The sequence below is a fragment of the Sinohyriopsis cumingii genome, chromosome 3 (genome assembly GCF_028554795.1).
Source record: "Sinohyriopsis cumingii isolate HCF-2022 chromosome 3, ASM2855479v2, whole genome shotgun sequence".
Classification (NCBI taxonomy): domain Eukaryota; kingdom Metazoa; phylum Mollusca; class Bivalvia; order Unionida; family Unionidae; genus Sinohyriopsis; species Sinohyriopsis cumingii.
This window is the reverse complement of record NC_142963.1, coordinates 51,617,010-51,644,878: the sequence shown is the minus strand read 5'-3', so window position 1 is coordinate 51,644,878 and position 27,869 is coordinate 51,617,010.

Here is a 27,869-nt window from a genome sequence, read left to right as displayed (position 1 = left end):
TGAAAGTAGATATTTTATTCTGTTTCATAGCTTGTTTCGTACAGATCAAAGAAAACTATGCTTGAGGAATCAACATCAAATGAACCTCTAAGTGATAGTCGCCTTTGGTGGAGTTTATTTTCATCTCTTATATGTTTATAATCACCATTAAGACGCGTAGACGCAAGATTAAAATCATTACGTTTTAATACAAGCACAGTTTTTATTTAACCATTTTCGTCCAGGTGATAGTCTTGTTTTACTTTACCTTATCTCTCTGGTATTATAATATTTCCTTCTCGTATTCTGGGTTCAATCATCAGTACTGTAACGTAATCCTTTAGCATGTTTTATCCCTTGTATTGGTGTGTCACGAGTTAAATCTAGTAAACTGAAATATTAATTCGTAGAGTCTGACTTGTAATATTTCGTCAAACCGTTTAGACATTTTTGTAGAGGCAGATCAACTAATGCTCAAAGGATAACGTGTTCATAATATGTACATACTGGTTATCTTCGTTCGATATGTGTAAATTGTTTAAACTGGGCAAAAAGGATTATAATGGATGATTTCATTGTTTCATTGAACTTTTCAAAACTGTCCAATCATTGATATAAAGAAATGTCTTTCCTAAACAAACTTAGATTTCATTTATCTATAAAGCTGCATTGTCTCGCTGAATTTATTATCATCTTCAGAGGGTTGAGATAGCTATTCAACATAACTGTTCCGGGAATCTTAGGATGCCAATATAACCTGACCGTTCCTTGAAGTAGAATTTCTATTGCTTTCCTTGTGATATCAACTATGAAATTCTTGCGAAATTATGTGTATTTTTCGTAGTGTTTTAGTATTATGTGTATGTATTATGGGTATCTATTCATTCTTTACGTGCTGGAAGGGTACATTTGCTCGTGAAATGACCATGATGACGAGCCAGTTATACATCTATTCCAAGTTAGGTTTGGCCCAGTACAACGTTACCGTGATTTGACGATTACACTCTATTGACAAAGGGTGAGGTGTACCAATGTCTGCATGTGATTTGGTTTATTCCTGTTTTGATTAGATATTGTCTACTCTTTGATTGATCATGACATTTGTGACTTGTTATACTGGTTGAAGATATGAATTTTTGTAAACAGTAAATGATAAGAATAAGTTAAATATCACTTACTGCCATATAGTGACTCTTATCATTGGTAGATTTTAATACATATATTTGAGTAATTCTTCTATGCGCACGCTCATACGTATACATCAATTTACTCATCTTTAACGATCTGGCAACGGAAAAGAAATCACGCGCATGCGCATTTCGTGTAAGACAGAAATAACAAGAAAGTAAATTAAAACATCTGCTCATCATTACGTGTAAACTGTGCCTGAAAAGAGGAAACATCGGTAACTTGTCTAATCTTGGAATGAAAACTCCCGAGTTCGATGATCCCTATATTTACTTCGGCAAGATAAAATCGACGAAAAAATGTAAGAGTGAAAGCGTACTCTGAATCGACAATACAACGAGATGATCCGAGTTTGAAAAAGACGACATTTATTGGCATTTTGTCGAGACTTCTGAACCTTTGGCACGGGACAATATGCGTGCATATCGGTCATTACAGGCTTGCTCATTATATATTAATGGCTGGTACAATGCGAGTACATGAAGAGTGATTCTGAGTTCTGCATCACCTGAGCTAAAGTGAACATATCGCAAGATGTTACTCAAGATCCGCTTCAGGCTTGGGTTGCTGTCCGTGAAAGGACCATTCAACTGAATGTTGGCATTGTACCTGCGTGGATGGGTATGTTTTTATTTTTCATTTAAATAAATGTCTGATTTCTTAGTTAAATGTTATTAAACTGGTCTCATATATAGCATAATAATTAAAGAAGACAGCATTTGTTCACATTAAATGAACTTTGTGTGGCTAACATGGCCATGTTATTAATGAATAGCTCTGTAGAAAGAAATACTCAGGTTCTGGGTTCAAGCCTCGCTAGCTTCGCCGATCTATGTCAGCCTCTGCCTTAGCCTTGACAATCGGATGGGGTTGATAAACGTGTGGTTCAGTGTATACTGGGGTATATATTCCATGCATGTTGGGAATCTAAACTTAAGTTTGAAGAGAAAATGTACGTTTTCTTTTTAATTCATCATCTAATTCAGCTGTAGATCTAAATAACTCTTATAATTTGTCAAACAACAATTCAGTTGCACGGATTTTGAATGCAAAATTATATTTTTATAGCACGCAAACTTTTATATTATATATCCAAGTTTCATTCTTTAAGTAAAAGTAATGTTGAATCAGTTCTGTTATTTCCATTTTAGTCTTGGTGAGTTGTGTTCTCCTGTCTCAGCCATTCTATTCAAGAAAGAAGTGCGCGTACGACTTCGTCAGCAAATGACATGCACCTCACTAACTTGTCAGTGGAATCAAAGTTTCGCGAAAAGGGTTTGTTGTCTTGAAACTAATGAGACTCCTGCTAGTAAATCCTATTAGGATTTTATATTTCTGGTATACTCGTCTTAACATAAAGTGAAGATGGAACAATTTAACAACATAGCACATTAATTTATTTTAATTGATCTAATTCGCAGAGTCACCAACAGACTGGAGAAATGATTATTACACTTCCGCCTTTGTCAAGAAGATTCAATAAATTGATCTGTTAAAAATGCATTGCAAATAGTGCTAATATATTTTCTATTATACTTTAATTTGATTTTCACGTTAAAGCAGTGCTTTTTGGTCGACATAAACTTCGAAAAACCAAACAAACGACAAAAACAACTCCGAGAACAAATACAAAAGACCCAAAGGAAGCCATTGTTTGAGCCGGAAATATCAGATCATTCAGAGTTATTAAAGGGGTTCCGAAAATATGCACCAAATTTTCTGGTTTTCGCGGTAATTGATCCCAAGAAATCTAAACCTAAAAATTAAAATCTTCCAATGAACCGTTGCCATGAAGATCACAGAAAACTGTCTCCTTAATGTTTTAAAACAAATATTAAAATATATAAGATGCTATGTTTTTATTTGAATCGGCTTGTATTTACGTATTACTTATGCAAAATCAGGAGATTTAACTCTACATTTTGTGTGAATCTTTGTTTATTGTATTGACTAGTGAGTGGGCTATGATCTAGTTCATAAATGCAGTCACCAGAGTGATCAAGGACATAGCATTTCATCTTAAATGGTTAATTTGTTTTCGTTCACAGTACCTGCTTGACCATTCATTATGGCTGTAGTGTGTAAACTGGTATGGAATGCTCTGAGAGAAAACAACTGGGTGTATATAATTTAGATTACCCTTTGTGATTTCTGCATGCGTAAGCTTTGTATCTGAAATCAGACTTCGGTGCTTTGAAAATTGTGAGAAAAGAATTATTAGTGTTGCTATCTTTTAAGTAGATTTCTTTGTATTGTGTCTGTCCCTGTTCATTGAATTTGATCCAGGTTATAGGCGACTATTGAGTAGTAGATATCGAGCCCTAAACGTCGAGCAGGACACACACACATAATTGTGAAATTTCTGTTTTATCGCACATGATCAACTAGTATGCATGAGAAAAAGAAAGTGAGACTTAACTAATAAGCGGTCTTCATTATCTTCGTACAAGACGTTTCATTTGTTATATATCACTGGAGTTGGCATTATGATTTCAACTAGAAAAAGAACTTCATATTTATTCGTTCTGTATTTAAGGTATTTATTATACATTTTTCAAGTGTATAAAGTATATTTTTCAGTTTTAAAGTCAACCCATCTATACAGTTTTATTTAAAGAAGCAAACTACCTCCATGACGAAACAATTATAAGCATGTAATCATCTGTTCTTTTGTTTATCTCTTTCATTCTGTTATTACTTTTTGCTATTCTCTTATCTTTCTCAGAGCACAATGTCTGTATCAGTGGCATATTACCAGAATTTGTTTTACAGATATCTTCCCTATTTTGTCTTCATAACAAATATATTCAACGGATAACAGCCACAACTTAATAAAATTTCTAATTGTTATTAATGATTTCATAAAATGCAATACTAATACTAATAATAATAATAATAATAATAATAATAATAATAATAATTTTGAGGACTTTGTATAGCGCCTAATCTTTAGAAGCTCTAAGCGCTAGTAGTGAAGGGGGATACATTACGTACAATGGAAATTAGCATTACAGACCCCCTTGGGAACATATACGTACAATGGAAATTTAACATGGCGAAAAATCGTGGGAACATATACGTACAAGGGGAATTAACATGGGAATAAATCGTGGGATACTATACGTACAAGGGGAATTAACATGGGAATAAATCGTGGGATACTATACGTACAAGGGGAATTTAACATGGGAATAAATCGTGGGTCACTTTACGTACAAGGGGAATTTAACATGGGATTTTTTTTTTTAATTTTAAAAAAGGGGTAGGCAATTCAAAGGCTATCTCTTTTCGAGATATATGGCTGGCCCTGAAAAGGGCCTTTGGTTTATGTTAATATGCCCTTAACATAAAGGGCATTTGAGACATCTTCTTGTCCTCAAACTTCGTGTTACAGCAGGGCCATACATCAGAGTCCGCTTGAGGCAACCTTGTCTCTCTATATAGACTCTTCTTATCCACAGGCTGCTGTTGGTCCTGTGGACAACGGTCCACTTGGATCGAACATACATGAGCATGTCCGTCCTGAACATCATTGTTGACACAAGGGTTGAAGATTCAACGTCTGTCCACATGTTGAGGCTCCGAGAATAGGTGAATCAATGCAGTGAACTGCGCTTATTTATAGGAACAGAAAGGATTGAAACGGATTGAGTTCATTCACCAATCCGAACACGCGTTACAGAATTCAGTCAGCCCGCATCCAATCCGAAGAGAGCAGTCTGTGACGTCACGTAGTCTATATAGATTCGCTAGCGCTTGTGTGCAGTCAATCTATGCGACAGTGACTCAACATGACGGAAACTCAGAAAACGATCCATTGGGCTGCACCAACAGGGGAGACCGCCCAAGGGAACCCGGACTTACTTTCAGAAGAGGTGAATTGGGATTTTGTGGATTTTCTCTCCTCGCAAGAATTTGTTCCGGAACCTTCGTTACCTTCTTCATTACCGCAAGTGGAGAATTTTAGACAGAGACAGAAAGAAGAATTGGAGAAATTTATACAACGACAAAAGGAAGCAGAACAAGCTTTTCTCCTACAGCAGCAAGAAGAAGAGGTAAGAAAAAAACAACAGCAACAACAGCAAGAAGAAGTAGCAGCAAAGAAACAAGAGGGTGAAAATCAAACGGTCACGGTACTGTTGGACATTTTAGCGGAGTTAAGAAGTCTGAAACAAATGTATCAGACTTCTTTATCACGACCGAAGAGAATACGACCTTCCCGAGCCAAACACGTCAACCCTGTGACTAAGCCTACCGTACCACCCTTAGTGATTTCAACCCAATCATCATCAACATTACGCAGTTCAGAAGTAGGCCTTGGCCGTGGCAAAGGCATAAGGCAGTTAAAGTTGATTGCTTAAACTCACCCCTACACCATAAATAAAAAAGGCCCTTTTCAGGGCCACCCACATTTCTCGAAAAGAAATACAATTTCAATTTGCCAATAACTCAAAAAAAACCCACCCATTTTACCCTTATAGTACGTGTCTGTGTATGAGTGCGTGAGTGTAGCTTCTTATTTTAAAATCAAAACTCAAAGACACTTACCTTATATCATTCATTTATTCTTTTATCCATTGTTACAATCCAGTTCACAATTCTCAACACAACACTTTAATTAAAAGTTCATTGACTTCTTCTGTCTCCTTGTTTAGTCTCTCTGTTTTTTGAATTTCTTCAATGTCACACTCTTTTCCTCTTCTTCCTCCTCACTTTCTTCCCTTCTTCTTTTCTTCTCCTGTTTCTTTTTCTTCACCTGTCTGCTTTCTTCCTCTGAAGAATCCCTCTCTTCCTCTGAAGAACCCCTCTCTTCTTCTGAAGAATCCCTCTTTTCTTCTGACTCCTCTTGTTTCTTTTTTGGGCAATCTGGAGACCAATGTCCTTTTTCTTTACAATAATAACAGGTATCTTGACTTTTGTCTTTTTTAGCCCCTGTTTTTGTTCTTTTTTGACGGTCTGGACACTCTGAAGACCAATGCCCTTTTTTTTGACAGATATAGCAAGTATCTTGACTTTTATCTCTAAAGGAAGGAGAGTAGTCCGTAGGCTGGTCTGAAGAGAATTTTCTAATGACCCCTCGCAAAGCTCTGACGAAACGTTCCATCTGGTTAGTCTCTTCCATCGTTGTGCTCGGCTTGAGAGTGAAATGAATAGTGAAAGGACAAGACACACACCCTTTTATATACGCTGGTCTGCTATGACTATAAAGTAGCTCATGGTGTTTGAACTTGAGTCATTTGACTTTTTGCTTTCAAGATGAAACGATCCCATTCATTCGAGAAGAAAGAAGAAGAAGAAAGTAAGAGGCAGAAACGTGATCTATCGCCTCGTACCAGGGCTGAAATCTTGGCACAAATTCATGCCAGTGATTTTGAAGAGGACATGAGTGAACCAGAATCCGAACCCTCTAAACCAAGTTCACCACCCTTAGTCAACCCTGAAAAGTACTATTCCATTCGAGAGACGGAAAAGCGCTCCTCTAGAAAATTTAGAACCACGGCTTACAAATACACAGTGAAGTTTAAAGATTTCAAGGCTGAAGTGCCGTTAGAGAAAGCAGAAGTGTTCATCACTGAGGTGTGGGATTCTCTGCTCACTGCACTCAAGCGACAATGTCAACCCAAAGAAGACGATCGCTTGAGACTTTCCATACAACACGACGGTTTGAAATCCCCTGTTTGGATCGAGTTTAGCACCCCTGCAGAATTGACTGCTTCCAAAGTCATGGACAAGGTTCAACACGTACAACAATCTAATGATCAGTTTGACATCACCGATGGTAAAGCCACACTGGACATGACCCACGTCTCTCCTCCTCAAGGGACTGGACGCAAAAAGATGTTATTGGTGGACGACCTTCGCAGCACCAAAAAGAGTCTCGTCCGAATTAACAACCCTCATGACCAGATGTGTTTAGCCCGTGCCATCGTGGTGGGACGAACCGATGCCAACAAGAACGACACGGTAGAATGGAAAAGAACCTGGAACACTATTCAACGTTCCGACCGAGCCAAACAACGAAACGAAGCAGAACTCCTGTTACAACAAGCCGGACTGTCCAAAGACACACCCTGTGGCATTCCTGAGATGCAAAAATTGCAAGATGTCCTAGCTCCACGATACACCTTGAAAGTGCACCCTCAAGAAATGCGCGGGCCTCTATTGTTTCGAGGCCAAGATTTTAAGGACGGAAAATACATTCACCTTTATCATCACGATGACCATTTTGATACCATTACCAGTATCCCCGGATTCCTGGGATACGGTTATTACTGTGAGAAATGTGACCATGGTTATAACAATCGAGAGCAACACAAACATTGTGGATGGAAATGCACAGGATGTTTGGCCTCTTCACCCTGTCTGAGCGAAGAACCAGTGCCTTGTTCAACTTGTCTGCGCACGTTTGTCAGCCCTACCTGTTACCAACAACATTTGAAGACGCAAGGTTCACAGAAAAAATGCGCTTGTCAACTCCTGAGATTGTGCTCTACGTGTGAACAAGTCATACGTACCAATAATACCAAGGCACACGTATGTTCAGGAAAGAAAAAATGTCACATTTGTCACCACATCGTGGACTTGGAACACCAATGCTACGTGCAAAAATACCAACCCCCAACAGAGAAAGAGGACGGTCACAAGAAGAAAGGCAATTTCATCTTTTTCGATTTCGAATGCATGCAAGAGACTGGCATTCACATTCCTAATTTCTGCGTGGCTCATCGAGCGTGCGAGAAGTGCATTCAAGAACCTATCTTCAGTCATTGCCCTCACTGCAGCAAGATTCCTGGAGGACGTGAAAAAATCTATCGGGGACCAAACACGTTAGCCGATTTTGCCCAATGGGTCTTAGACCCCGTCGACAAGACGTGGAGCCAAGAGGACATCGAACGTTACGGAGATTGTCATCGTCATGCCACGGTGATGGCTCACAATTTTTCCGGATACGATGGACAGTTTCTTTTGAGGTACTATACGGAACAAGGCACCGAGCGTCCTAAAGTGACTTTGAACGGAGCCAAAATCATTTTCATGCAAGTGGGACAAGTACAGTTTAAAGATTCGATGAGTTACTTGGCCAAGCCTTTGAGTCGAATGCCTAAAACGTTTGGAATGACAGAAATGGCTAAAGGGTACTTTCCACACTTTTTCAATACGGAAGCCAATCAACATGCCGTTCTACCCCATTTGCCTGAGGCTCACTATTACGACCCCGACAACATGCGTACCGAACAACGAGAAGCTTTCTACGCTTGGTACCAGATTCACGCCTCGGACCCTTTCGACTTTCAGGAAGAAATGCTAAAGTATTGTCGTTCCGACGTGGACATTTTACGGCGTTGCTGTGGAAAATTTCGAGAACTGTTCATGGAACACGGAGGGGTCGATCCTTTGAAAGAAGCTTGCACCATTGCCAAAGCGTGTTCCTTAGTGTATCGACAACGATTCATGCCTCAAAACACCGTGGCGGTCATCAGTCCTCAAACGACCCACTTTGTCAAACGTCAATACTCGGTCAAAGCCCTACGTTGGTTACATTACTTGTGCGACAAGGAAGACAAGTGGATTCAACATGCCCGCAACGGAGGAGGCGAAAAGACCATCGGAACGTATTCGGTCGATGGCTGGGACTTAGAAAACCCCAAGATCGTGTACGAGTTTAACGGTTGCTTATTTCACGGATGTCCTGTCTGTTACCCTGACCGTGGCACTAAAAATCAGTTTTTGCAACGAACCATGGAAGACTTGTACCAGGACACTTGTCAGCGGCGCCTAAAGTTAGAACAGGAAGGATACCAAGTGGTGGAAATGTGGGAACACGAGTACGATCACCGTATAAAAACCGATCCCGAGTTTAAACGCCTCGTGGAAAGTTACCAGTTCATGGACCCGCTGAACCCGAGGGATAGTTTGTACGGAGGAAGGACCAATGCCACCTGTTTGCTGTACCAAGCCGACGAAGAGAAAGGAGAAGAAATCAAATACTTGGACGTGTGTTCGATGTATCCCTACGTGTGCAAATATTGTCGCTTTCCTGTAGGGCACCCATAATTGCTGACGGAACACATCGACATGAAAAACATTCGACAATACGAAGGCTTGATCAAGTGTAAAGTTTTGCCTCCCACGAACCTATACCATCCCGTCTTACCTCACCATTGTCAAGGCAAACTGATGTTTCCCTTGTGCCGTACTTGTGCCGAAACGCGCAACCAAGACCAACCTTGTCAGCACAGCCAGGAAGAACGTGCCTTGACGGGAACCTGGGTCAGCGTAGAATTGTTCAAAGCTCTGGACATGGGATACCAACTGTTAGAAGTGTACGAAATTTGCCACTTTCCCAAGACACAACAATACCACAAGGGTGACCCTACTCAGAAAGGCATTTTCGCCGACTACGTGGATGCCTTTTTGAAACTGAAGCAAGAAGCCAGCGGCTATCCGTCCTGGTGTCACACTCCCGAAGACCAAATAAAATTCAAAGAGAAATACTACGAACAAGAAGGCATCACTTTAGACCACATCGAAAAAAACGAAGGCAGGCGATCGTTTGCCAAAGTGATGTTAAATTGCTTGTGGGGTAAAATGGCACAACGACCGTGTTTACCCAAGACGGAATATTTGACAGAACCTTCCCGCTACTTCCAGATGATTCATGACAAAACCAAATACATGAAACACGTGGACGTCGTTCGAGAGAATTTTATCTTGGCCAATTACGAAGAAGATCTGGACTTTGTACAAGACGACCCTTTTGGAAATGTCATCATTGCGGCTTACGTGACAGCCCATGCTCGCTTAAAATTGTACGAAGCTTTAGAACTGTTAGAAGAACGCGTCCTGTACTTTGACACGGACAGTTGCATTTACATCCATCACCCGATTCAACATCACCCTAACATCGAAGGAGACCGTTTAGGAGCCTGGACAGACGAGCATCCCGACGACAAGATTCTAAGTTTCGTCAGTGGTGGTCCCAAAAATTACGGCTACGAATACCGGGACCCACAAGGAGAAGTGCACACGACGTGCAAAGTGAAAGGACTGACTCTGAATTATCGTACCAGTCGAGTGGTCAACTTTGGGGTATTGAAAGAAGCCTTGCAATCGGGAGAGGATGGAAACTTTAAAGTGACCACCTATCAACCGAACAAGATTGTACGTTTACCCACTCACCACATCGTCAGTCGACCCTTGGAAAAAGTCTATCAAATCGTGTACCAGAAGCGAGTGCGACTTCCCAATCATTTCACCTTACCGTACGGTCACGTTGGTATTGGTCTGTATATAAAAAGGAACCCTAGGCAAGATCGATAGTTCATTGGGACTACCAAGACCGAGCGAACAAGATGAATACTTTGAAAGAGACATCGTTCCAGTTTGGGGATTGTAAAAAAGTTGTATCTTCCTCTAGTGTGACTAATACTGAATGGATAAGACCCAGGCATTGCGACGGAAAATGTCCGGAAGGAAACTGCGATTGTCCATGTGGTTACCATTGTAATTGCGTAACGGAGTTTGCAGACGAGTGCGATTGTGAGCCTTGCGATGTGTACGATGCTGTACGTTGTGACCTGAGCGATGCCGTAAAGCATCATGGGAACTTTAGTGTCCCTACCCCTATCATGGAAAGCGATGCTGTGCGTGTCAAACCTGTGGGATGCGAAAGTGATGCCGCTCGTCCTCTTGGACATTTTACTGGGTTTCGTTTTAAAGGGGAATGTCCACCTTCACGTCTACCTCCTTACGGATGTCATCCAGCCCTGAGCAAACTCCTACCTATGTCACTTAACCCTCATCGAAACGAACCTGTGAAAGACGAATATTCGTTTCCTGTGCGTTTGTCGGAATACTGCGACTTTGAAAATCGTCTTCAATCGTTCAAAGGAAAATGGCCAAAGTATCTGGGAGGACCTACCCCTGAAGAATTAGCCAGAGCCGGATTTTTCTACTTGAGCGAAGGAGATAAAGTCAAGTGCTTCAGTTGCGGTGTGTCACTTCACCACTGGGAACCGCAAGATTCGGCCTACGTTGAACATGCTCGATGGTCACCGAATTGTCATTACTTACCCTTAGTGGGACCGAGACACTGAAGTAACTTCTTACCATAATAATCTGTTCATGGATACTTTACAAGAGAACATTTGTGCTTTGCCTGTGGAGTTGAGAGAACGCATTTACCGAGAGCTGGTCAAAATACAAGTGAAACGTAAAGAACAATTGCATCCGTTACGTCACCGGTGTTTGAACCACTGGTACCTGAATGCTATACAAGGACTGATTGAGTTGAAACTGTTCCATTGGACAGACATTGATCAACGACCTCCTGGTTATAAAAAGGAATGGTTTGATATTGACGATTCTATCTACTACATTGTAAACGTACTGCATCGAATTCCAGAGGAAGAGTTAACGAATTACCAACATCTTTCACGCGATGTCAACTTGGTGAAAGAGGAAACTTCTGAAAGAATTGTAATGTGTAAATTAGTGGTGAAACGATTTAGATTCGACAATGAATTAAAACCATGTTTGTGCAAACAGTACATTTCTTGTGTCAGACCAAAGAGGATTTAGTATGACCTATTCATGGATACTTTGCTAGAGAACATTCGTGCTTTGCCTGTGGAGTTGAGAGAAAGGATTTACCGAGAGCTGGTCAAAATACAAGTGAAACGTAAAGAACAATTGCATCCGTTACGTCACCAGATCTTTAACCACTGGTACCTGAAGGGTATAAGAGAACTGATTCGTCAGAAATTGTTTCAGTGGTCAGACCTTGTTCAACACTTTGAGTTAGTGAATGATCGAAATGTTCATGATTTTGGTTACTTCGAGATTCACCTACAGCAATACATTGAGGAAGACGAGGTAAAGGATTATCAACATATTTTACGTGGAATCTACTTAGAGGAAGAGGAAACTTCTAAACGAACTCTGAAGTTTCGGTTACAGTATGCAAGATTTAGATTCCCTACTGGAGAACGAAGATCTCTGGCTAGAAAGTACGTGTATTGTTTCTGAAACAAAGAGACTATAAAAACAGGCTGCCATGCCACGACTTATGTCACATGTCATCCAACAGATTCCGTGGAAGGAACTCAATGACCATATTCAAACCGTGGATCATTACCATCGATTATTACAAGAACTGTATCCATTCAATTTGGGACGACAAGTGGTGTGTGTCTTAGTGACTTGTTTTCTAGGATTTCGTTTACCAGCCGATTCTTTGTGGACTCTTTACGATCAGTACTTACCACCTCCATGGCCTTAAATGGTCACGAAAAACTCCTTTTGCTCAAAGCCTTGCGGTTTCATCTGGATACATCTCGACCTCAACAGGAAAAAAAGATTCGTCAACTTTTAGCTACCCAAGACGTGTATGACGATGTGTGTGTAGCTTGTGACTTACATCCCCATTGGACAGATGTCCGTGCCTGGAAAGAATCGGGTTTTGAGGCTTGGACCCAAGAAGTGGCCCAGTATGCACGAGAGTTGTTCAAGGAAAAAAGTTACTTTTCAACCCGTGTTAGTGACGGTGCCAGAAGAACCCGTCACCCAGGACAGGACTGTCGTGGACAGGCCTGAAAGACCCTTTCGGGAGGACACTTGTGTGACCTTACCCCCTACTATAGAACTGGTTAGAACATTACCCAAAACATGTTGTTGTACAGACACTTGTGTTTATTCCACGTTCATAGTTATCATGTGCCTTTTATCCTTGTACTTAAGCCTTTGGCTTTTATGTATTTTTGTCTTTCGTATTCATGTTTGAAAAAAACATTCAATAAACGTGTTCTGAAAAAGTATATAAACTCTTGTCTTGTTTGTTTTTCGTGTCACAAGTGACATTTCTCACACCATGGCTACCTCTGCTGTCTCTGCTCCCTCTTCCTCTACTGTCAAAGTCATCGACGAACACTTAGATCGTGCCAGTTGGGAGGCTTTGTATCTTCGCCATCCCTTTAACATGCTCATTGCTGGACCTAGCGGTTCAGGCAAAACCGAATTCGTCAAACGTTTGATCGAACATAAACATCATTTGATCGATCGACCCCCTCAACGGATCGTGTGGTGTTACAAAGAGTGGCAATCGGCGTACAGCCTCTTGCGAGAAAGTCAAGGCGATTCCATCGTGTTTGTGGAAGGCATTCCTAAAGAAGACGACGGCATCGTCTCTGACTCCCGTCTAACCCATTTGGTCATTTTCGACGACATGTTAGGAGAAGACGAAGAAGAAATTAAATTGTGGTTCACGCGCAAAGGGCATCACCGTAATGCCAGTGTCATTTACATCACCCAAAATTTGTTTCAACAAAGTAAAGCCCATCGCACCATCAGTCTCAATGCACATTACGTGGTCTTGTTTAAAAGCCCTCGAGATAAATCGCAAGTGCAAGTCTTAGCCAAACAGTTAGGAACACCTTGGCTGACTCAGGCGTACGACGATGCCACTCAAACGCCACACGCCTATTTACTCGTCGATTTGAAACCTACCACTCCCGAGGATTTGCGATTTCGTACCCACTTGTTTCACCACTGGTGCCAAGACGGAGGGCCTGTCCTGTACACGTCTCCGTCCTCGACTTCATTTCACTCCCCATAAAAAAATCTATAAAAACCTCAGACCCTTTTTCGTCTGTCTCACACAGTGTGAACATGACGTCCCTTCAGTCGCATCTTCCCGTCAAATTGATTCGTGCCTTGTATGGCATCAGTCGAGAAAAAGATCCACAAACACGAGCCCGTGTCTTAGAAGCTAGTCTCAAAGAAGTCTTACGATGGTTTACGGTGACGGCACGTCAATTACTCCAAGGAATCATTCAGATTCCTCATCAAACCAAACGCTTTTTCGATCGAAACAAAGTCGCTTTGGTCCAACTGGCCGATCCCCGCATCGACACTCAAACCAAAAAACAAATCATTTTGAAACCTGGAGGGAGCGGTACTCTACGAGGGGTCATCATTCGTTCACTCTTAAGATGGGATCCTAATGCCCCCAAAGTTATCCCCAAGACAAAAGTTCAACGAAGCCCCAAGAAGAAAAAGAAAAAGACCAGGTCCCCAAGAAGAATAACTTCTCCAGTGGCAGGACCCTCCTCTGACCAGACACCACCCCGGAAAAAGAAAAGAAGCCCCCAAAAAAAGAAACAGAGAAAAAGTCCCCAGAAAAAGAAAAGTCCACAGAAGAAGAAAACTAGTCGCAAGAGAGGCACTTCGGCCAGGACGCAACCTTACACTCGCAAACCACGACCTGCCACGGCAGTGACTGCGTCTCCGGTATCCTCACGTTCATCCACTTCTCCGTTGATGACACCCAGAACTGAAGAGTACTTGGAGACGTTGATCACACCAAGAACTTCTCCGTTGATGACCCCCAAAAGAACTTCCCCAGTGGCAGGACCCTCCAATTTAGCAGCAGTGGCTGCTGATCACAAAGTACCTTCTCCCAAAATCAAAGTCCATGAAAGATCGGGCATGTTACAAAGTTTACTGGATTTGTCCAAGCAAGAACTGGCTCGATTTAGTCCGTTACGTACCCCTGCACGACGTGTCATGCCTGTCCTCAAACTGATAAAACGTAAAGACAATCAGTGGCGACGCGTTCCAGTATAAAAAGACCTGTGACCAAGTCGGGGTATCAGTGAACTTGTAAAAAAGATGTCACCTCCAAGAAGCCACAAAAGAAAGAGACAAAGGCAGACGCGTCATCCGACAAAGCGCTTAGCCAAGCATCGACGTTACCCTAAGAAAAGACACAGTCGTTCCAAGAAAAGGAGGCGTCAACAAAGGGGAGGATTCCTTGGCGATTTTGGGAAAAACATTGTCACCTTTATGACAAAGCGATAGTCCCAGAAAAAAAGATAAAAGGGTGTGCGTTAAGTCATCGACGTTAGTGTCTGTTCGGTGAATGTCCCGGAACCCACAAGCAAAAATGTCACCCTCCAGAAAACCCCAAGGAAAGAAAAGGAAAGGACTGCCACCACGTTTAGCCAAACATGGGGACCTGTTATCTGTCCTGTCCAAAGCTTCTCCACCCCTACGAAAAAAACTCATTCAAACGGCCTCCAAAGAGGTCATCGATACCGTGTGCGAATGTTGTTTGAACGTTTTGAAAGGCACGATCCCTTTGTCCAAACACCAGAAACAATGCTTAGGCAAACATCGTCACGTTCTTCGCCAAATGGTTCAAAAGAAAATTCCCATTCGTCAAAAAAAGAAGATGTTGGTCCAACGTGGAGGCATTTTGCCTCTCTTGTTAGGTCCAATACTGAAAGGAGTCTTGGGAACCATGTTGGGAGGACTGGTGGGAGCAAGATAAAAAGGCCCTCGAAAGTCCCAAGATCTCAGAATCGACCCCTGACAACCCCATGGAAGGACGAAAACTAGCTTTAGTGCCTTACAAACGATGGATGGAATACCATCGGTGGCAAGAACAACGCACCCCGCATTTACCTCCCAATCCCAATTTGAGCGAGATGTCCCAGTTACAACACGAATTGCAATCCTTGATGGATCGCCAAGATTTGTCCGAAACAGAAAAATCGCAAAAGTACGGTCAACTCTTGCAACGACTGCAACTCTTTCACCAGAAAGCTTTAGACGAAACAGCTCTACCCACTTTGAAAGATTTTAAGACCTTGATGAAAAGTCCAGCACCATCACCAGTACCAGTACCAGTACCGGTACCAGTGGTCAAGAAAGAAAAAGGAAAAGAAGAAGAAGAAGAAGGGTTTCAAACTCCACCAGAAAAAGTACGCAAGTTAACAACACCACCTACCTCCAGAATTGGATGGATTAAAAAGATGATGGCCACCCCTTCTTCCTCACAAGAGAAAAAGAAAGTGAAGACAGAAGTGAAACAAGAACCGATATCCCCTGCTCAGACATCCTCCTCTTCGACACCTATTGCCGGTCGCACACGCAAAGCCTTGCAATCCAAGAAAATACCCCAAGAGAAAAAGAGTAGCCTCTTCCAAGAGTGGGTGCCTTATTAACACACAAACACAAAAAAATGGAAAAAGTCTTAGCCAGCATTTACTACGATCCCTCGCATCCTGCAGGTTACGCAGGAGTTCAAAAATTGTATCGTGCTGCCAAAACTCGACTGAAAAGTCTCCGTTTACCTCAAGTGCAACGATGGTTACAAGAACAAGCTACCTACACTTTACACAAACCCATTCGACGTAAGTTTGCCAGAAGTCGCACCCGAGTGGAAGGCATCGATCATCAATGGCAAGCCGATTTAGCCGATGTCTCTCATTTGGCCAGCTACAATCGCGGCTACAAATATTTGTTTTGTGTCATCGACGTCTTTTCCAAATTTGCCTGGGTCGTGCCCTTGACTTCCAAATCCAGCAGCGAGTTAGTGCGAGCCCTGCAACGAGTGTTGAAACAAAGCTGTCGTCACCCTCTTCGATGGCAAACGGACAAAGGCACCGAATTTCTGAACCAAGCTTTCCAAAAAGAATTAAAGAAACGTGACATTCATTTTTTTACCACCGAGAATCCCGAAACCAAAGCCAGCATCGTGGAACGTTTTCAACGCACTTTGAAAGAACGCATGTGGAAATATTTTACGCATCACCACACTCTGAAGTACATCGACATCTTACCGCACCTGGTGCAAGCGTACAACCAATCTTACCATCGAAGCATCGGACGTGCCCCGCAAGACGTGACTCCCGACAACGAAGTGCTGGTGTTTGAGCGCCTGTTTGGTACGTCCCCGACGAGGGCTGTCCCCAAGAAAAGTGGAGAGTTGACCGTAGGAGATTGGGTGCGCATTGGCAAAACCAAACGCACTTTCGACAAAGGTTACTTACCTAACTGGACGACCGAATTGTTTCGCGTCACTGGACAAGTGCATGGCCGTCATCCTGCCGTCTATAAATTGGAAGACATGAACGGAGAAGTGCTCAAAGGAACGTTTTATTTGCCCGAGTTACAACGTGTGACCAAAAAAGAAGACGACATGTACGACATCGAAAGCATTCTCGAACGCAGAATCCGTAAAGTGGGCAAACGACGTGTCAAAGAAGTCAAAGTACGTTGGAAAGGATATCCACCCAGTTTCGATTCTTGGATCGACGCTTCGCAAGTCATCGACTATAAAAAGAAGAAGTGACCATCATGCCCTTTCACACATCAGACGCAGCTACGTCGACCACTCCTTCTTCCCCTAGTTCTTCTGTGCAAGATTTACAAAAACAACCCTTGTGGGTGTGGTGTGGAGAACGTGTGCCTAAAACGCAAATCGTCTTTTTCTGCCAAATCTTCGTGGTGTATTGTGTCATCGGGGCAGCCATCGCCAATTTGAGTTTGCAACAAGGAGACAAACAATTGTGGACCATTTTATTAAGCAGTTGCATCGGTTACCTGCTTCCCAATCCCTCCCTGAAATTCTCCTCGAACGGGAACCCCGGGAACCTTGTGTCCAGTGCCAGTGTCAGTCACAACCACAACCAGAACCCCATTTTGGGTGGAGACACGCCTCTGACGTCCAGTAATATCCCCTCGGACAGCCACAGAACTCTAGAATTATGAGTCACGAAAACCAATTTTACTTGACCTTACCCAGTGACAGTTCCATGGAGGTGTTTCCCAATAACACGTTGTGCTGTTACACGGCCAAATTACCTCAAGCCATCCCCTTAGATCACGAAGCCCATTGGGAAGTGGCTTTAGTGGAAATGATTCACCCGACCCAAGTCCTCAATGTCCTTCCCAATCAAAATAAATTTGATGTGGAAGTTCATGACGAACAAATGCAACAGTATTTGGATACCCATAGCAAATATGACAAGAAAACCCGTACACCAAATCTAAAGTGGACCACCTATCACTTGTTCATTCCCCCAGGCTATTATTTTAGTGGTCAACATTTGGTCAACACCATAGCCACCAGGTTTAATGGTGTGTTTCTGAAAGCTTTAGAGCATGTCAAAAAAAGTGTCACCCTGGAGTACCACAAAACAGCTCGTCGCTTCCTGATAAAATTTCCTGAGGGGCCCAAAATCATGTCTTTCTTATTTTGTCCAGAATTGTTTGACATGTTGGGCGGTGACATGGAGCTGAGGAAGAAAGTAGAACAACAAAAAGGCGAATTACTAGTCATTTCTGACAACGATACTTTTGCCAAGTATTTTCGTACCCCGGTAGAACTGAACCAAGGACTAAATTTGATGTTCGTGTACTCCGATGTGGTGGAGTATAACGTGGTGGGACACACCTCTGTGCCGTTACTGCGTGTCATTCCTTTCAAAGTGGATTCTGCCGCAAACGCTGACGAGGAAGGTGGAAACACTTACCACGTCCACCGCGAATTTGTCCATCCTCACTATTTACCTGTCAGCAAGTCGTATTTGGACACGGTCAACATTACTATAAAAGGAGATTTAGGACAAAATATTCCATTCACCAAAGGAAAAGTCACGGTGAAACTCCATTTTCGAAAACGGTTCTCTCACGACTCGTAAGTAAGTCATGTATCCAGTGTACCGAGGGGTTGCACGACAGCGAGGACACGGCTTAGGAGACATGTTAAAATCGGCCTTTCGTTCGGTGGCCCCAGTCTTGAAACCGATGGTGACACGCGGATTGCACGCCTTGAAAGATGCGGCACTGACGCAAGGCAAAGAATTTCTCCAAAATGTCATCATCGACAAACAAAACCCTAAAGAAGCCTTCATGAGGGCTGGCAAAAATGTCTTGCTGCAAACGGGCAAAGACATTTTGGGCCGACGAGACACACCTATAAATGCCCTGCACGCTACCGAGTCAGGCATTCAGCAAGGACAAGGCAGAAAGAGACGACGAAGAAAACACCCTTTCACCAGACTTCAAGCGAGAAAGGCTAAGAAAAGAAGAACCGTTCGAGACTTAGACGTTTTCGATTATTGAGAAAGAACAGAACAAAAAAATGATGCACCGAGAGTCTTGCGCTTGTTCCAAGACGGAACTGGATCTGTTTGCCATGCCCCCCACCATGATGACGATGCAAGAATCCCAGTGGGTGGAATTTCATCCCGTCTCCTCATTGACAGCCTCAGCTCCCATCGAGTTTGAAATCAAAGGACAGCCCGAAGATTACATCGATCTGAATAGCAGTTACTTGTACTTGAAAGTCAAAGTTCTAGATAAGGATGACGGTGCAGTAGATGACACTGAGAATATAGCTCCCGTCAACAATTTCATGCATTCCTTGTTTAGTGGAGTGGACTTGTACTTGAATAACAAACTGGTCAGCAGCAGCATGGATACTTACCCTTACCGTGCCTACCTGGAAAATCTCTTGACGTACGGAATAGATGCCAAGGATACCCATCTCAATGCTTGTGTGCTGTGGGAACCTGACGAAGCGGGCAAGTTCGACCTTGTAGATGGAACCAATAGCGGCTTTGAGCAAAGAGAACTCAAAATCTTAGATAAGAAGAGTTTAGAACTGATGGATCGTTTGCATTTGGACATGTGGTTGCAAGAGAAATATTTGCTGAACGGAGTCAATGTCCGCTTGAGACTGAATCGTAGCAGTACCGCTTTCCATTTGTTGGCTGAGGATGCTAAGGCTCCTAAAAGCAAAATCGAAGAGGCCAAACTCTACGTACGACGCGTGGAAGTGTTACCCAAAGTAGGTAACGACATCAGTCAAACGTTGAGCAGAACGACCGCCAAGTATCCCATACGACGCGTGGAAGTGAAAACGTTCACCATTCCCGTTGGACATCATTCCATGATCGAAGATCATCTGTTCCAAGGACAGCTACCCAAACGTTTGATCCTTGGTATGGTCTCGAATTCAGCCTTCAACGGAGCCTTCGCTCAAAATCCTTTCAACTTTCAACACTTTAACGTGAAGAAAATCGAAGTCAGTCGCGATGGCAAGACCTTGTGTACCTGACCTTTCGAACCTGACTTTAAAGAGAAGAATTACTTGAGATCGTACTTGTCCCTGTACGAAGCCACCGGACAGTTAGGAACCAACACCAGTCACGGTATTACGTACGAGGATTATGCAGGAGGCTACGCTTTGTGGGCTTTCGATTTCACTTCAGACCAAGGCAGCGACGAGGGACATTTCCACCCTATAAAATCTGGCCAGATTCGTGTGGAACTTCAGTTTGCAGAACCACTGAAAGAGACAGTGAACGTCATCCTGTATGCAGAATTCGATAATACCATAGAAATCAACAGTTTGAGAGAAGTCATCCTAGATTACTAGAAACCATGGAAGACTGTTGTCCCTCTTTACCTAGTGGAGAAACTTTGGAGATGGAATGTGAGGAGACCGTGGAAAAAGAAGAAGTGATCATGATGAAGTCGAGATGGCCAGAACAAGAAGCCCATTTAGTCTCCTGTTTTGCCAAACACTTAGTCGACAAAATGACGGAATTGATCAAGAAAAATTGCTATGGATGTCAAAACGATCATCCCAGTCAAATTCAACACGATAAATGCCTGATGTTGAGCCAAGAAGAAAAATTGGACGAGTATCTGGACGAAACTTGGAGTCTCATCTCAAACAAAGACGTGTTGCACCAGTGGTATAAAGACTTGCGTGAACATTCTTGTCCACCATTAACTACTCAAGAGATCCATCGTATCGAAGCTCTCCTGAATCAGAGTGAGGAAACAGAACGAATAACGTTTATTCGTCAGACATTTTCAAGCAAAAAGTCAGGATCGAATTGACGACTTATTATTACCTGTGAAGAAGAAAACCACAAAACAATGGATACCTGGGAACTTTATTACCTTTTGAACCACAGTTCGTATACGGCTTCTTGGAATCCTGTCGTCTGTGCTAAAGATGAACTCCCTCATAGCAAACCTCAAGACCATCAAGCTTACGTGATCAACACGGACGACAGTCATCTCCCAGGAACACACTGGGTAGCCGTTTACTTTCCTCAAGAAGGATGTGTGGAATATTTCGATTCGTACGGATTGCCCCCTTTGGAAGACGATATCATTGACTTTATGAGAAGAAATGCTCAAACCACCCGATTCAATAATGTGAAATTACAAGGCACAGATTCCTTGGTGTGTGGACAATATTGTGTGTATTTTCTGCATCATCGCAGCCTGGGCTATTCCTTAGAACATTTAGTGACTCATTTCGATCCTCGTTCTTCTGCTAGAAATGATGTGAAAGTAGACCGATGGTTTTGTGACCATTATGCTTATATTTTGTCTCAAGCTAGGAAACGTAGTGTCCATCAATGGCCTAATGATTTCCAACAGTGGAAATCACAATTTCATTCACAACGTTGTCAGCCCTGTTCAAAGTAGTTAGTATTTGAAGAAAAAAATGTTTGTGATTAGAAAAAGATTGTTTGATGTTATAGTGTTGGATTATTGTTAAAAATGTTAGAAATGTTGTTGTTTAGTGTTAAGTGATTTTTGAATAAAAAATGTTGTGTTTAGAAAAAAATGCCTTTGTCTTTTGTTTAGCTATAAGAATGTTGGATTGATGCTCTTTCATTTCTTACTATCCCTCTCATGACACTCACTAAACGTTGCGACTCAAAAACCGTGTGGGGATGTTTTCCTTCACGTCCGCGCTTTGACTTTAAGAACCGGTTTGTTCCCAGTCTAACCATCCATTGTCGACTCATCCTCCTAGGAAGATGTGTTCCAAACTAGCTAAGCTCAACGAAGCCTACGTGAATTTGCATAGGGTCAGACACAGTCTGATACCGAAGCCAGAAGAAATAGAGAATGTGAGAATGTTAAAAATCACTGAAGACCTAATAGAAGAGCTCTTCAGAGAAGAAGTGAACAGGGAAAAAGAAGAATGGACAGAGAAGTACAGACTTCAAAAACAGCAGCAACAGCAACAACAACAACAACAACAGCAGCAGCAGCAACCTGAACCTGACAGAGGCTTTGTCGATTGCCGTATCGACACCAAAGAGTTCTTCTTCTCTTTCCGAAGAAGCAGACCTATTGCCAGAAAGTCTATCCTCAGAGGACATCGCATTCTTAGAAACTAAAAAAGAATGCCATAGCAAAACAAAAAAAAACAGCCCTTTTCAGGGCTACCCAATACTCTAGAAAAGAAATAACTATTAATTTGTCAATGTGAGTAGGTAGAGTAGTGTGAAAATAAACACTAACTCTTTTATAAAAAAATGTGAGGGTATGTGTTTGTGTGTTTGTGTTTGTAAGAGCTAACGTAAGTTGGTGAGGATAGTAGATTAAAATAATGTTTTTTGGGTTTTTGAGGTGTATATTTGGAGTTAGATTGGATTGTTTTGCTTATGTGGATAGTCTATTGAAGTGATTTATAAAAAATTTTACAATAGTGATGGGTAGCATAAATAAGTGAGTGAGTGTTTCTTTTAGGTCCGCGCGTTGTTGTTTTTTTGGTCATGATCTAGGTAAGATGAATTTTATGTTTTTAGGGGATGTTTTCCTTCACGTCCGCGCTTTCAGTATAAATTGAAACTCGTTCGGCAGTCCAGCTACCCTTGTTGATTGATCAACACCAAAAATGAACACGAGACTGGAGAAACTGTTGGAACTTCATGTGCATCTGGAATATGCCAGGCGCATATTAAATGAACTGGCCGCGGAAGCCATTGTCGAGGAGGGAAGGATAAGAGAGGAGGAAAGAACAAACAAAGAAGAGGAGGAGAGAAGATATAAAGAAGAAGAGGAAAGAAGATACAAAGAGGAGGAGAAAAGATACAAAGAAGAGGAGGAGGAAAAGGAGAGAAGAAAAAATTTCAGAATCCCAGAGAGCGAAAATTGGGATTCTGAATCGACATATCCTGCCTCTGCTCTCTCCCCCCAAAAGGTAAAAAGTAACTGGGGGATAAGATGTGTATGTGGCGCAAGGCCTGGAAGGTGCCACCATTAACCAGGTGTCCATGAAGTTCCAAACAAAACAGCCCTTTTCAGGGCTACCCAATACTCTAGAAAAGAAATAATGATCAATTTGCCAATGTGTGTAAGTAGAGTAGTGTGAAAATAAACACTAACTCTTTATTAATAGTGGAAGTGTATGTGTTTGTGTGTTTGTGTTTGTGTTTGTAACTAATAAAGTAAGTTAGTGTGAATAGTAGATTATGGGTTTATTTATTGTTTCTTAGCGTAAGTGGAGAGTATAGTTTGGGTTATATTATATGAAATGAGAAAAGTGGGGATGTTTTCCTTCACGTCCGCGCGTTGTTGGGTCATGATCTAGGTAAGATCAATTTTATGTTTTTAGGGGATGTTTTCCTTCACGTTCGCGCTTTGAGTATAAAACTAACAGTGTTGGCCATTGGAACCCATTCTACGGAATAAGCAAACAAGAAGATGCCAGCAGCTTCAGCTTTATACAACGATCTTATGGGAAGTTGGTATTGGATGGTAGATGGATTGAGTGTAGTAGAAAGGGTTGAACAGGAATGGAGGTATGCAGTGACAAAAGACTTCGTCTCAAGACAAGTAACCAGCCTCCACTTATCCGTAAATATTGTAAAAGAAATGATAGAGGATGAGGAGAAGAGAATCAGAGGTTTAATTAACCCACCGTATGTCAAAGTGGGTAAGTTAAAAGAAGCGATAGATCATGTGACGAGTGCAAGGTGCTTTCTAGAAGACATTGTAGAATGGACAGATTGGTGTTTCGCGAAGTGGGGGTTAGAAAAACTTAAGAAAGCTGAAGAACTAATGAGGAATGTGCTGACCGAAGAGGTCAAGAAGATCAAAGAAAAGTGGTCAAAGGAAAGAAAAGAAGAAGAAAATAGAAAAAAAAAGGGATGAATTCGAAAAACTGAACACAAACTGGATGAAAATCCAAGAGAAGTTCCGGGCCATGGGCCACCCGGACTGGTTGCCGGAAACAGAAAAGAAAAAGAAGAAAGGAATGATGGACAAAATAAGAGGATGGTGGAAGAAGTTAAGAAGTTAAAAGAAGAAGAAGAAAAAACCCAAAGGCCCTTTTCAGGGCCCCCATATTTCTCGAAAAGAGATAGCCTTTGAATTGCCTACCCCCTTTTTTTAAAATTTAAAAAAAAAATCCCATGTTAAATTCCCCTTGTACGTAAAGTGACCCACGATTTATTCCCATGTTAAATTCCCCTTGTACGTATAGTATCCCACGATTTATTCCCATGTTAATTCCCCTTGTACGTATAGTATCCCACGATTTATTCCCATGTTAATTCCCCTTGTACGTATATGTTCCCACGATTTTTCGCCATGTTAAATTTCCATTGTACGTATATGTTCCCAAGGGGGTCTGTAATGCTAATTTCCATTGTACGTAATGTATCCCCCTTCACTACTAGCGCTTTACAACATTAGACAACACCTATAAGATAATAAAAAACATATAATAATATTATTACAAAAGCAAACACCATGCAATTAGAAAAACATTAAAAAATTAAAACAAAACATGCTGAGAATATTTCAGGTAGGAAACATTATTAGGTCTTTAAGTTTGTTCTTGCAGTCGAAATAAGTGAGTTTTGAGAGCCCTCTTGAATGTGATCACTGTGTTTTTGTGTCAATACATATTCATCCATCGAGGTATTCAACAATCATTCATTGTATTTTAGTGGGAAACACATAAAAAATAAACTTCACAAATACGATTGGAAATACGTTTTCTTTCTCTCAAGTAATTATATTGGCACACATCGGAAATATTCAATTTTGTTATTGTTGGCTTCCCACTTAGATTCTCTACGTGGGGATATTGAAACAAACCAGAGACCTAACTACGATAATAAAATTTCTTTACTTCATTAAAATATTCGAAGAATCAGAGAAAAGCAAGCCATGATTTAGTAAACAAGATTTAATTCTAATATCCATATGTATATTTTGAAATTGATGGTTCTAAAGAACCGTTTTAGAAAAGATAAAAACCGTCACGGACGCGTCATCGTGGTGTACGTTTTCGAAAAACTAATTCGCAAATGTCTAAATGAATAGTATCGTATGCACTCGCTTCTAAGACGAATCCAGTTGCAAACTACACAAACCCAGATCTACCGTCGCATAATGCGCCGGCAGATCTGTGTCTGTGGAGTTTGTAAGGATTAATCACTACAGCACAAAACACAGACCCTGATATGTATGCGGATTATGCTACGGCAGAGCAACATGTATGTTGTTTGCAATCTAACTTAAGCAATAATTGAGTATATACGGTAGTTTAGCTATCCTGACACTGAACTTATGTGGACTGCAATTACGTTACCATGGTACAAAATAGCCATATGAGCAGAGTAAAGACCAAGCTACTCTCTCACTAATTTCTGGGAAGGTTTTGAAAATTGAACTAATATCATAAGCGACACGTATAAACATGTCATCATCATTAGGGGGAACCATAATATTAATTTACTCCGACGTTCAATTTCTGCACAATCAACTGATGTTATAAATATATATATTCTATTAAACATGGCAACAAACCGTATATGAATTACTCCTACTATCAATGCCTTGCCTGATCCAGTCTTTGTAAGTATTTGTATAAATGTTCTTCAGATTGACATTTTTAAAACTGAAAGAGAAGTTGTGGCTATGATGCTACTTGATATAACAATCATTGATGTTAGCGTGAAGCTCAAAGCGACCTATAGGCGCTGTGCCTGGATTTATATTAAAGCTTATTTCAACCAATTAAACTCTCTGAGAAAGGGAACTAACTTGACAAAGCTACCGCTGACATCAAGAAATATTGATGTGGCAACTGACATATTCATCATTAAATTATCAGTATTTTGAACTTTGTGTATTTCTTCTAAATCTGAAAAAAAATCACCCCAGCTGACAAGCTGTGGTTCGATTCCCAGTTAGGACTATTGATAATGAAAAGGTACAACACACGTCAAGCTGCATTTAATCTAGGTAGGCCAAACGATTATAATAAATACAAATAAATGTGGAATAAAGTAAACAAAAACAAGAATAAGTATGCTAAAGAATAATGCATGAATGATGTTGATGCACATCTTACAGATTCTGAGAACAAAGGTTTATAAAATAAGGAGATCAATTTGAAAGAGTCAAATACTTTAAATTATATTACTCCAATCAAAGTTATAATAAATAATGTTTTTTGATGGAAAAAGTCTAACCTAGTAAATGAGCAGTTTAGTTCGATTTCAACTACTGATGATAGTGGTGTTTCCCTTATATTGTTCTTTTCAGTTTTGAAGAAAAGGATGTGTTGATACCCTGAATAAATTTACCGTCTCTGAAAAAATTAAAGATCTTATTAAATCCATTCATGTCAAAAGAGCCACAGGGCCTGCCTGCGTAAGTCCCAAGATTCTTAAAGGCGTCGTTTAAACGACTAGAGCAGCAACACAAAAATTCTATTTGAATCCGTGTTGAAGGAAATCAAATTTCCATATAAATAGAAACTTATTCTCATGATACCCATTTCTGAAAAGGTGATTTGCACGAAATTTCCAATAATAAATATATACCTCTATTTAGTTGGATCGGCAACATTTCAGAAAGACGCATTATTAGAATATTTTTTTTATTATTTTCAAGTAAACTGTCTTTTATTTAAAAAAGGAATCAATCATGATTTCTTCCCGGTCACTCCAACTTAATAAGCTGTATCATTGAATCTGCAAGTCACTTTAGCAATCTCCATATTTTTAATAATATTTTGCGATTTATCAAAACAGTTTGATTGCATCTGGCGTAGAGGTTTTGTATTTAAACTGAATTTTGGTAATCTGCTGAAATGGTTTGAATGCTATCTAATTAATAGAAGCCACATAGTCCTTTTACATGATATTCATTCACGAGAAACGACTATAAATGCTGGTGTACAACAAGGATCCGTATATGGGCCTCATTTATTTCTAATCCACTTTAAGATAGTGCCGATCTAGTGAGTTCTATCAGACGTCACTTTGCTAATGACTCGTTTCTGCCTTAATGAGCTACTATTGAATAATGATTGCATAAAACTACGTAAATTGTCTGGCAATTGCTCTTACTGTTTTCTCTAGATAAAATTATTGGCTATGATTTGTACTGGTAATAAAGTAATAAGCATTCCTAAACTTGTTTTTAAAAGAACACGTCTTAAGTATGTGGATTCCTCTCGCCATCATGGATTACTACTTTCATCAAATATTACGTGGACTTGCCATGACAATAGCATTCTAAAACATCACCTCTGATACTCTCTCTCTCTCTCTCTCTCTCTCTCTCTCTCTCTCTCATACAAGCCTATTAAAATGATTGCATTACGCGCCATTACTTTCCCATTCTAATATGACATACACAGTTGCAAATCCACGATTTATCAAGCTTCATTGTTGAATTTGTCATTGTTCTCAGTTTTAATCCTATAAGTGCCAAACCAATATCTTTATCTCCCTAGATATCTATCTTTATCTCACTTTTATGTTTATAGTTTAGGGGCACTTCGATATGTTTAGGTACTACTTTCAGATGTAAAAAAGAATCAATATTTAAGTTTTGCATAAAATTTAAGAAAAGCTAAGTATGGTGAATAGTTGCAAGTCTGATTGAATGGCTGAGTTCCCCAGCAAATCAAGTAACCACATATAGTATCGCAACATCCTCTTTGGTTCATTCACCAGTATGAACGGTTTCTGAATGGTTCAGTCACCAGTATGAACGATTTCTAAATGGTTCAGTCACCAGTATGAACGGTTTCTGAATGGTTCAGTCACCAGTATGAACGGTTTCTGAAT